Below are 12,204 nucleotides of genomic sequence, written 5' to 3' on the forward strand. Positions count from 1 at the left end.
AGATTTTATCTATTTATTTGAGACAGAGAGAATCAGAGACAGAGAGCATGAGAGGGAGAAGCAGACTCCCCGCCGAGCAGGGAGCCCGATGCGGGACTCGATCCCAGGACTCCAGGACCATGACCCGAGCCGAAGGCAGTCGCTCAACCAACTGAGCCACCCAGGCGCCCAGAGACCTACCCTCTTTTAACAAATGTTTTAAGTGTATGATACAGTACTATTGACTATAGGTACAATGTTGTAAAGTGGAGGTCTATAGTTTATTTATCTAGCTTGACTGGAATGCTATGCCTACTGATTATTAATTCCTCATTTCTCCCTCTCACTAGCCCCTGGAAACCATCATTCGACTCAGATTCTATGAATTTGACTATTTTAAATACCTCATATAGGTGAAATTATGCAGTACATGACTTTCTGTAACTGACTTACTTCACTAATAAAATGTCCTCAAGATTTACCCAGGTTGTAGCATGTTGCAGAATTTCCTTCATTTTAAGGGCTGGATAATATTCCATTATAGTTACATACCACATTTTCTTTAATCATCTGTCAATGGACATTTAGGTCATTTCCACATCTTGGCTATATGCAATGAAGTGTGGGAGTGCTAATATCTCTTTGAGATCTCAATTTCAATTCAGATTGCTGGATAACATGGTAGTTTTATTTTTAAATTTTTGGGGAAGCTCCATACTGTTTTCCATAGGAACTATACCATTTTGCATTTCCACCGATCAATTCTTAAAACAATTGAGCTCTGGAAAATAGCTGTGCACTCTTTCCCAACTGTTTCTCCATTTTTAAAAATTTTAATTCCTATTACTTTTGTATACACAAAATCTTAAAACTACAAAAAAAAAAAAACCCTACTTACCTCTATATCTGTTTATTTACCTTGGAAATAGCTGTTTTGTTTTGTTTTGTTTTTTTAAAGGAAACAGCTGTTTTGAAAATACCATTTCATGGGTAAGAAAATATATATTTATATATATATATATATATTTTAAACAGATTCTATATGGGGCACCTGGGTGGATCAGTCGTTAAGCGTCTGCCTTTGGCTCAGATCATGATCCCAGGATCCTGGGATTGAAACCCATATCGGGCTCCGTGCTCAGCAGGAAGCCTGCTTCTCCCTCTCCCACTCCCCCTGCTTGTGTTCCCTCTCTCGCTGTCTCTCTGTCAAATAAATATATGAAATCTAAAAGAAATAAATAAATAAAGAGATTCTGTATGAAAAACAAACTTAGTACTTATACATTTTGAGTTTGGTTTGGAAAAATTCAGCTGCTATAAGAAGCCAGATTCAGAAAGATGATTCCCTCTTACCCTCTTATAATTACTAGAAAAGATTTTGCAGGGAATTGAACATCTTCATAGAATGCAGTGATGATTATGTAGAAACCTTGACAACGCAAATTACTGTACTTGTTAGGACTTTTTAAAAAAATTTAAATTCAATTTAGTTAACATACAGTGTATTATTAATTTCAGGGGTAGAATCCAGTGATTCATCAGTTGCATATAGCACCCAGTGCTCATTACATCAAGTGTTCTCCTAAATATTCATCACCCAGTTACCCCATCCCCCACCCACCTCCCCTCTAGCAACCCTCCATTTGTTTCCTAGAGTTAAGAGTCTCTTATGGTTTTCAAGTGATGAAGAACTTAGCTATATTACATATAAATTTCTTGCCAAGGCTTATTCTTATGTCTCTTCTCTATCTTTGCAGTGATCATAAACTCTTATTTATAATAACTTCAGGAAGACTAATGATATAGCTTGTTATCAAGTGTATACAAAAATGCAACAATTCTTGATTTTTTTTCCCCCAAATTAAAAAAGGATAAGATGGAATTGTGAATGGAAAGACCTTGGTACAGAGATTCTCCATGCTCTAGAGCAGGAAGTCAGGTTGGGTAGATCACTTTCCCTTTCTGCATTTGTTTCTCTGCCTATTAATTGTTGGAAAGAACATAAGGGGTCACTTACTCAAGTGCTATGGGGGCCAAATATAACGTAAATGAGCAAAGAGAGCCACTGTAACACAATGGCAGTGGGAGCACCTGAAGAGAACCAGGAAGTAGATGGCATTTTAAACAAGGCCAGCCGCTAGCTAGCAACAAATTATTATAGAAAAGCAAGTATCATAACTGCAAATTTGCTTAAAGAAACAGAAAGTCTGGTTTTTAGGTAAAATATCCTAGTTTTTAAATGTTGAGAACTCAATTTTTTGCACACTATCTACCACAACACAACAAAATCAGCACTGTGTTTGGCTTTTAAGCTGCCAGTTAGCAACCTATGAGCAAGAGAATCTCCAGTTATGGTGCTAATATGCCTTAATTGAAAGTGTACTGAGCATTTAACATCTCTTTTATTCAGAATCATGCAAGGACATCTAATGACTTTAAGGATATAATTGTGCTAGAGACTAGAAAAACCAGTTCATTAATGCCAAAAACTGGTTGATAAAGTACCAGTTACATTTTTTATGAATTTAACTATTTGGTACTAAATGTCACTACTATTTTCATGATTCTTTTAATATTCTCTTTTTTTCTTTTTAAAATTTAAATCCATTTAGCCAACATATAGTATATCATTAGTTTTAGATGTAGAGTTCAATAATTTATCAGTTATGTATAACACCCATTGGTCATGAAATCACGTGCCCTCCTTAATGCCCATCTCTTTTAATATTCTTTATGCCATATATGATTACAAGTATGTAAGTATCAGTGCAATTTAAAATATACTAGGTGAGCTGAACATGCTACAGATTGTCCCATGTTCCATATTTTCCCTTCAGATTAAAAGCTCCCCCAAAAATGCATTATTACCCAAAGCAATCTACAGTATTATAACTCAGTGACAAGTATAGAGCTCACTGCACCTGCTAATAATGGTAGTCTACAGTCTCTTTGTCAGAAAAAAACAAAACAAAAAACAACAGCTTTTTTATCTAATTATCATCGTTTCCATTGATTATGGTGTTTTTCAGAGAATTAGACTAAAACATAGTGTTGCTTATATGACGAGATCAAATAATGACAAAGGCACACACACAAAGAGTGATCTCAATGACAGACTAAACCTCCCAAATTGCTAATCATTACGACATCATATTGGGAAAGGTTTTATGTGACACAGATATAAAGCTTTGGCATGGAATAGGCTCCTCTCTTTTACTTTTTTAAATGACTAATCTGCTTCAGAAAGCAGTCAATAAAAGTATATTCCTATACTTGGATTCCTTTTGAATTTCTAGAAATATTAGCTCGGGAAGTGGGACTATAGGTGATCTTTTGTGTAAGTCATGATATCCACACCAGAAAGAAGCTAATTCATCTGATGAAATTTAAAACTGATAAAACATATACACAAACAATTTCTTAGCAAGCTTTTTCCGAAGAAACCACTTTCCACTCTGAAAGCATTTTTATCCTTGGTATTAACAGTTTCACAAGGATATGTGTTAATTTGCAGACTCTATTTGTTTCCCCCTGCTCAGCACTTAACTGAAATATCAATATGAAACTGTGAGATTTGGTTTTTCTTTTATTAATGGATTACTTTTCTATTTTTTTCTATTCTCTTTCTGAAAATATATTTCATATTGATGTTATATATGCTAGATAAGATTATCCAGATGGCTTAATTTAGCTTTCAAATTGTCCTAATTTTTGTCTTTGTCTTGATTTTCCTTTGTGTCTTTTAAATTTTCCACAACCACTGTACTAACTTACCTAACATACTTCTTCCTCAAACTTCCATTTCAAAACAAACACACACAAGCATATACATGTACACACAGAAAGAGACGGGGCTGGGAGGAGGTCTTATTTTTTTTTTTTTTAACTTGGGCAGTAACATTTTGGGAAACATATTTTGTTCTTGTTTCAGAATACTTTTTCATTCTAGTAGCTTCTTTTGGGGGGAATATGCTATCTTCTCTAGTCTTTATGAGAATGCTAATTTGGAATTAAAACATATTTCTGTATTTTCATATAACAAAATTCTTTGCAGTTTAGAGTCCCATGTGTTCTGAAATATGATAGAGCTTTATAATCACTGCCCCAATCATGATACAGAACAGCTTCATCATCCCTCCAAAAATTCCCTTTTGCAGTCCTTCCATACCCTCAATTCCTGGCAACCATGGATAAGTTCTCCAGCCCTACAGTTTGCCTCTTCCAGAATATAAGTGGAATCATATGTTATCTTGCTGTTTGAATCTGGCCTCTTCACTTAGCAAAATGCATCTGAGCTTCACCTATGTTACTGCATGTATCAATAGTTCCTCTAATTATAATGTTTTGGGTTTTTTTTTTTTTTTTAAGTTTTCTCTTTTACCAAAAACATGTTTGATCTTCCGGAAATCAACTGTTCTGGTTTATTTTTATTTTTGACTATTAGCTTACATAAATGCCTGGCAGTCCTTAACTGCTATTTATATTTATAAATGAAGAGCCATTTTATTTATAAAAGTCATTGGCATAAACCTTTCTACCTGGAGTAGGTCCTTTTTTTTTTTTTTTTTTTTTTTTTTTTTATGACTGACCTTCCCCAGAAGAGACAGATTAACAGGTCCTTGTGAAACAGGAGGGAATATTGACTGCCAAGTTTTTTAGGGGGGGGGGAGTGGAATAGGGGGTTGCACACATGGGATGTAGAGTCAGGTAATTCCTACACTCATTCAAATGCCAAAATAAGGACTTTTTGATGGTATTGAAATTTACACTAAAAACCTTGGTTTTTCCTGGCAGATTATTCAGTTTCTTTATAGGGCAAGGTTTTGTTTTAATTCCTTTTAACTAGAAGTAAAAGCCACCGCTGCTTTCTGCTTCCTCCCTCCCTCCTGATCTGTACGTATGTGTGTACATTGAAAGGGTAAGTGCCAAGGAAGATGAAGATATGTGTTAGGTGTAGTAGCCCAGTGGTTGTAGAGAATGTCCACCCATTTCAAGCTTGAGGTCTCTTCACAGCTATGCTGGAAAAGGACATCTTCCACTTTAGCAGCAATATTTTTCTCTAGTTTTTAAACAACATGAACCAATTGGTTTTTGTTCTCAAAATTCATCATAATTTCTGAAACACTCTTGATCCTGCTTCTGTTCTCAGTGTTATTATGCATACTCTCTTCTATCCATACTCATAGTTCCTTCACAAGAAGTGGGAAGGAACAGGCAAAATTGTGTGCATTCTCAGCCATCCAGAACCAGAACCCAAATAGTACTGTCATTGTAGGAATGCCTGATCTCATGCAAGAACTGTGTGATGCTACACTATGAGTTATAGTCTTCATTACTTGCCACAGTACTATGGATCTCCTTTACTGTTTGTCACATATCCCCAGAGTTGAGATTCAGCTAAACCTTTCTTTTTAATAGTAACCTCTTGAAAGCTGAATTATATTTGGACCCAAAGTGTTTGCCTATGGGTGGGCGGGTGGTGTCAAATGAAGAAATGTAGATGCGTTAGCAGATAGTTGAGCATGTTTGGTGTAGGGAGCCTTCCATATACTCCTCAAGTACCATGCAGAAATGTTCTACTCTGCCATTTGGTTCGCAGTAACAGAGAATAGTGAAGGGGGAAAATATTACTGGGAGGAAAAATGCTAGGTTCTTGACATGCATTTTAGTACTTGTTTTTCCTTAAATATCTTCTTCAAAATAATTGACATCATATAAAAAAACTGAGCCTTAGGAAATATTCCCCAAATCACTCAGCTCATAAGGGAAAGAGCTACCAGTCCAACGTATTTCCTCTGGTACTTAAGACCAGACTCTACAAAAAGATCAACTGTGGCCTGCTGAGGAAGTCTACTTGGAGGCAGGACTTCTACTCACATAGCAAAACAAAGGTAATTTAGCAGGGCCCTGTGAAAATTATGTGCTTTGATTTGATTTCTCATCACTTCTTTTTCTTTTCCTTTCTTACCAAGATTGATGCTTAACAGCTTAATTGAGGTGTCACTTATTACCATAAAATCCAACCACTGTAAGTGTACAATAGTTTACACTAAACTTATAGTTGTACAACCATCCTGACAATCCAATTTTAGAAAATTTCCATCACTCCAAAGAATCCCCTCATGCCTATTTGAAGTTGATATCCACATCTACCATAACCCTAGGCAAAAACGATCTGTTTTATCTCTCAGATATCTCAGATTTACCTTTTCAAAGAACCAGCTCTTAATTTCATTGATCTTTCCTATTGTCTTTTTAGTCTCTATTTCATTTATCTCTGCTCTGATTTTTATTATTTCCTTCTAACTTTGGGCTTTGTTCTTTTTTCCTAGTTCATTTGGGTGTAAAGTGAAATTGGTTATTTGAATATCTTCTTTCTTAAGATAGGCTGTATTGTCATGAACATCCCTCTTAAAGTACTTCTGCTGTACCCCATAGATTTCGGTACTATTTTCATTTTCATTTCCCTCTAGGTATTTTTTATTCCTCCTTTGATTTCTTCATTGACCCACTGATTGTTTAGTATCATGTTTAATTTCCATGTATTTGTAAATTTTTAGTCTTCTTTTAATTGATTTCTAGTCTCATACCCTTGTGGTCAAAAAGATGCTTGAGGGTGCCTGGGTGGCTCAGTTGGTTAAGTGACTGCCTTCGGCTCAGGTCATGATCCTGGAGTCCTAGGATCGAGTCCCACGTCAGGCTCCCTGCTCAGCAGGAAATCTGCCTGTCTCTCTGAGCCTCCCCCCTCTCATGCTCTCTATCTCATTCTCTCTCTCAAATAAAAAAAAAAAAAGATGCTTGATATCATTTCAAATGATGAACTCCTTTAGCTTTTGCTTATCTGGAAAATTCTTTATTTCTCTTCAATTCTGAATGATAATATTCACAGGTGAACCATCCTTGGTTGGAAATTTCTTTTCTTTTCACCACATTAAATATGGCATGTCATGCCTTTCTGGCCTGCAAAGTTTCTGCTGAAAAATCTGCTGATAGCCTTATGGGGTTTTCCCCTTGTATGTAACACATTGCTTTTCTGTTGCTGCTTTTAAGTTACTCTCTTTAGCCTTCTTAAAAAAAATAAATAAACGATTTATTTATTTATTTGAGAGAAAGAGAGAGAGCACACAGACGGAGAGGGAGGAGCAGACTCCCCACTGAGCAGGGACCCTGGGATCGTGACCTGAGCTGAAGGCAGATGCTTAACTGACTGAGCCACCCAGGTGCCCCGGTGCTCTCTTAAACTTTCAACGTCTTACTTATAATGTTTTTGGTGTGGATATTTTGGGGTTCATTTTAATTCAAACTCTGTGGATTTTCTAGACCTGGACATCTGTCTCCTTCACCAGATTAGAAAAGTTTTCAGCCATTATTTCCTCAAATAAGTTTCCTGCCCCTTTCTTTCTCTCTTCCTCTGGGACATGTACAATATAAATGTTATCTACTTGATGCTGTCCCACAGATTCTTTAAGCTATCATCACTTTTTTTTTCCCCCATTTCATTTTTCTTTTTGCAGTTGTTTGGATATTTTCTTTTTGTTGTGTTTGGATGAGTCCCACTGTTCTGAGTTCACTGATCCTTTCTTCTGCTTCATCTAGGCTATTATTGAATACTTCCAGTGCATTTTTTATTTACTTATTATATTCTTCAGATGTGTGACTTCTGTTTGGTATTTTCTCATATATGTATTCCATCTCTTTGTTAAAGTTATCAGGGTGTCCATCCATTCTTCTCTTGAGTTAGCTGAGCATCTTTATGACCACTACTTTGAACTCTTTTTCAGGTAGATTATTTATCTCCATTTCATGAAAGTTTATTCCTGGGTTTTTATGTTATTTTTTTTTAAAGTGGGTATTTTATTTATTTGTACTTAAACCTATAAACCAACCAGCCAACTGGTACTATTATCATGATACATTAAAATACAAGACATCTTTCTACAAATACTAGAATAATGAACAAATTAACAGTTCCAGTAAAACATCACAAGGGGCAGAGGAAATCAATGAAGCACATTATAGCTTAACCATTTATCATTTACAATTGAGGTTATTAACGAGAAAAGACTCACAAACTCAGAAAATACAAATTATCCTTCATCACATGTCTTTGTATCTTTACTTCCTATTCTTGAGGTTAGATTCTAGAGCATAAAGATATCCACATTAGTATTGTATCTAGTTATCTATAGCCAGAAACACCTTTTATCATGTTGTCCATAGCAGCCAATGCTACTGAAACCGCTTTGACTCCAATCGTACCCCCTCAATGGATACAGTAATAATGGGAAACAGAATATCAAGGCAGAGATATATAGGACCCTAAAAGACAAAGCCTATGAGAAGTAATACAGCCACTGCCCAAATTGAGATCAAATAATATACTCATTGTCACACATCTTCAGGCTGTATATTCACAGAGTACTTTGGGAATAAATACATTATTTGTTGGGTACTAAAATACTTAGCAGATTGCTATATTACACTATGGCTTTCCCCAGAAGTTTCTAAAATGGACTCCAAATCGCCGATGGAATTTTGCTGGAACTGGATCTGGGGCTGCACGGATTCATCTCCAAGGGTGTGGAACTGGCTGTTCCAGGCTTGGGGGCACCAGGTGTGACTGGTCCAGGAATGGTTGCTCTAAGACTGGCCGTTCCAGGAGTGGTTGCTCCAAGACTGGCTGTTCCAGGTCTGGTTGCTCCAATTCGAGTTATTCCAGGTCTGGTTGCTCCATATTGGAAGGTTTCTGGAAGTGTTTATCAGGTATCCCTGGTGGTAGGAATAGAAGCCTGGGTATTCTGCAGTTGCTGTGCTGTTCTGAGTCACACTCTTGCTCTCCTTCGGCCAATGGTTTTTCTGCCACCTCTTACATTTCATTCTCTGGTTCTGGAACCAGGTCTTCACTTACTTATAGCTAAGGTTCAGAATGTTGGAAAGTTCTTGCGTCTGCTGGAGACTGAGGTATTTCTGTCTCTGAAATCGATCACTGAGGACATAGAATTGGGTCTGAGAGAACACGGTCCTGATGTCCTGTTTCTTGCCCTGGGCCATATCTTCTTTCCTCACTGTTCTCTCCTCTCCGGAAGTGGGTGGTAATTTTACCCTGGGACTGGTGGAGGAACTGGGGCTGTCCTGAACAAGCAGATCCATGGAGGAAGGAAGAGGAGAGACAGTCTCCATGTGGGGTGTCTCAGAAGATGACATTTGCAGGGATGCATAATTTTCGTCAGGCCCATAAATCTCAGGCATTGGAGAAGAGTCCCTAGAACTGGGTGCTTTGGGGCCAGGAGGGCATTGGGATGGAATTGGATCTGCCCTCATGCTGGTGAGTTGAGGGTAAAGGGCTATGTTGTTCTTTAGTTTGAAATATATTCTTCTGTTTCCTCATTCTTACTTGAATCTCTGAGTTTGTTTCCATATACTAGGTGAAAGAGCTATTTCTCCCAGTCTTGAAGGAGTGGGCTTATGCAGAAGATGAATCTTATCATTCAAACTTGCCCTAGTTCTTGTTTGTCTCTTGAATCTTTGTGGTTGTATAAGCTGTCTGATCTATTCTTGAAAGGTCCCAGTTGCTGAGGGTGTAACAAGACCTGTCAGTGTTCCAAAGGGAGGGATCTCTGTCAGCACCTAGTTTCTTGCTCACTGAAAGCCAGACCCTCAAGCTTCAGGTTTTAAAGTGTGTGTATATATATATAATACGTATACACACACATATATATATATATGTATATGTGTGTATATCTATCTATCTATCTATCTATCTATCTATCTATCTATCTAGTCCTGTGGGACTACAATCATAAATCTTGCTGGCCTCCACACCAGGTAATCTGGAGGTATCTCCTGATGACTGTTGCAAAATAAGGGCTCCAGACAAGTGCATAAGCTCCCTTCTTGGAGATACCAGTGAACTATAGGAAGGCCTAGGGAGAGTGCAACAATGGTAACCCCCAGGCTACATTCCTGAGATCACCTTGGAAGCCTCTGGATGTTAACCTGAAGGCTGTCCCTCAGGCTGAAGCTCCTGGACAAGTAAATAGGACATTTTCACTGGAAGACTAAGGGTTTGTTTCACTCTGTTGTCTGTGTCATGCCCAAGGGTGGCAGCCTGCCAAGACCTATGTCTCCAACTGTTTTATCCCTGATTACCAGAGCCAGCCACTCAAGGGACTCATGAACTGTGCACATGCCTGCCAGCTTTAGCAAAGCCCCAGGAGAGCACAGGGGTAGGGCATCACCACTGTTAGTAAGATAAAGAGAGTGAAAAATTGTGCATGCCTGGTAGAGAGCACACAAAGGGTACCTGCCAGTGTCTCCATACCCAAAGAAAGTCCCAACAGATCCCTATCCCTCCTGCGGACACTAAGATTAGCAAATGAATCTCCTTCCATATGGTCTGGGCACTTTCTAAACTGCTGCTTTTACACTGGGTTTCAAAGTGAGTTTAAGTGTGAGCCCTTTCAGTGTGAAATCTCAGTTCCCTATAGCCCTTTGAGTTTCCTGGACAGAAGCCCCACTATTTTTCAAAGCCAGACATCTTAGGGGCTTGTCTTCTAGTTCAGGTCCCAAGGGTTGGCTATCTGGTGTGGACCATGAACCCCCTGCTCCTCAGAGAGAAGGCTTATGTTTGTGAGATCCCTCCCAATTAATGGTTGTTGCACTGGGAGTGCAGACCACATCTCTGCCTCTCCTATCAGTCCTCCTTTTTTGTGGAGGAGCTGTTCAGTTAGTTTCCAGGTCTTTTTCAAAGGAAATTGTTCCACATGTAGCTGTAGATTTGGTGTGTCTGAGGGAGGAAGTGAATTCAGGATCTTCCTACGTCATCATCTTGAACCACCTATAGATCTGTGTCCTATAATACTTTTGCATTTAGTATATACCTCTATTTTAACCCCATCTCATGGTACTGTGTGTATATATATTTAAATCCTCCTCACTGGAAAGTGAACTCCTTGGTAATAACATCTATCTATAAAGTCTAGGAATCAATATACTTCTGTGGGAAAAAAAAATAGTTCTTTATGTGGACATCTCATGGTGATAGAGTTACCTAAACAGCAATAAATATATAAAAATTTTACCTATCTGAAACTAAACTCTTTTAGTATTTATCAACACCAAGAATGATAAAAAGGATTTGAAGTAGTAATAAACATTCAAATGTTTTTAGAATGAGTATGTTCTCACTAACATACTTCAGTTTGTTTTTGAAACCCCTATCCCTTGATTGCTCCACCCTGGTGAGGGTTTTGCAGAGTACGACTGCTAACTGTACAATCCTCGGTCAAAGACTGAAGAGTAAATTTTCAATTGTGCTTCTTTTAAGATTTTTGTCTTAGTTACACACACACATTTAAAAAATATGTCCAGGGCGCCTGGGTGGCTCAGTTGGTTCAGCGACTGCCTTCGGCTCAGGTCATGATCCTGGAGTCCCGGGATCGAGTCCCGCATCGGGCTCCCTGCTCAGCAGGGAGTCTGCTTCTCCCTCTGACCCTCTTCCCTCTCGTGCTCTCTGTCTCTCATTCTCTCTCTCTCTCAAATAAATAAATAAATAAATCTTTAAAAAATAAATAAATAAATAAATAAATAAATAAATAATATTATAAATTCTACAGAGGATATTATAAAATTGTAAATGATATATGAGTTAAAAAAAATCCTTGTCTAAAAACCAATACACATAGAGTGCAGATGTTCTTTAACTGCCCTTTGTAACACTAAGCCCTGAGAACTATTTCCTCTAAATAGTGGACCACATTAACTTTTTTAAAAGGAAAGCAGAGAGGGAGAGAGAGAGAGAGAGAAACTTTGTAGTTTCTTTAGAAGTTGGTTTTGGTTATCATTTAGAGAAGAACACTATACCTCTCTCAATGGAAATATCATACATCAGGTACACTTGTCAATATTTGAAACTAATTATTGGATGGAGCGATCAATTTCTATTGCTTTTAATCTATTCAACTCCTAGGAAGTGTATTATTCTATGAAACTTTTTAAGTTTAGTGGCAGACTGAAACAACAGTACATCTGCCCTACATATGGCAGCAACTTTCATATATAAACTCTTGCTCTTTGGTGTGTACACACACACACACACACACACACATTGACTCTTCAACATTATTGCCATAATTTGTAATACTCACATGCATAATCTATAAATGTACTACTTCAAAGGTAACGTGTCTTTGTGTATGTAATCTAAGAAAGCAGTAAATCAGTCTG

At 37.7% G+C, this 12,204-nt stretch overlaps 1 pseudogene; it reads right to left on the bottom strand.

The window, feature by feature from the left end:
* Positions 1 to 8,367: 8,367 nt before the first annotated feature.
* LOC123839223 (homeobox protein NANOG-like) lies at positions 8,368 to 9,300 on the bottom strand (annotated as a pseudogene).
* Positions 9,301 to 12,204: the final 2,904 nt, after the last annotated feature.

Source organism: Mirounga angustirostris, unplaced genomic scaffold (assembly GCF_029215605.1).
Source record: "Mirounga angustirostris isolate CCGP_5_RB_7025 unplaced genomic scaffold, mMirAng1.0.hap1 SCAF_3, whole genome shotgun sequence".
In the NCBI taxonomy this organism is placed as follows: Eukaryota; Metazoa; Chordata; class Mammalia; order Carnivora; family Phocidae; genus Mirounga; species Mirounga angustirostris.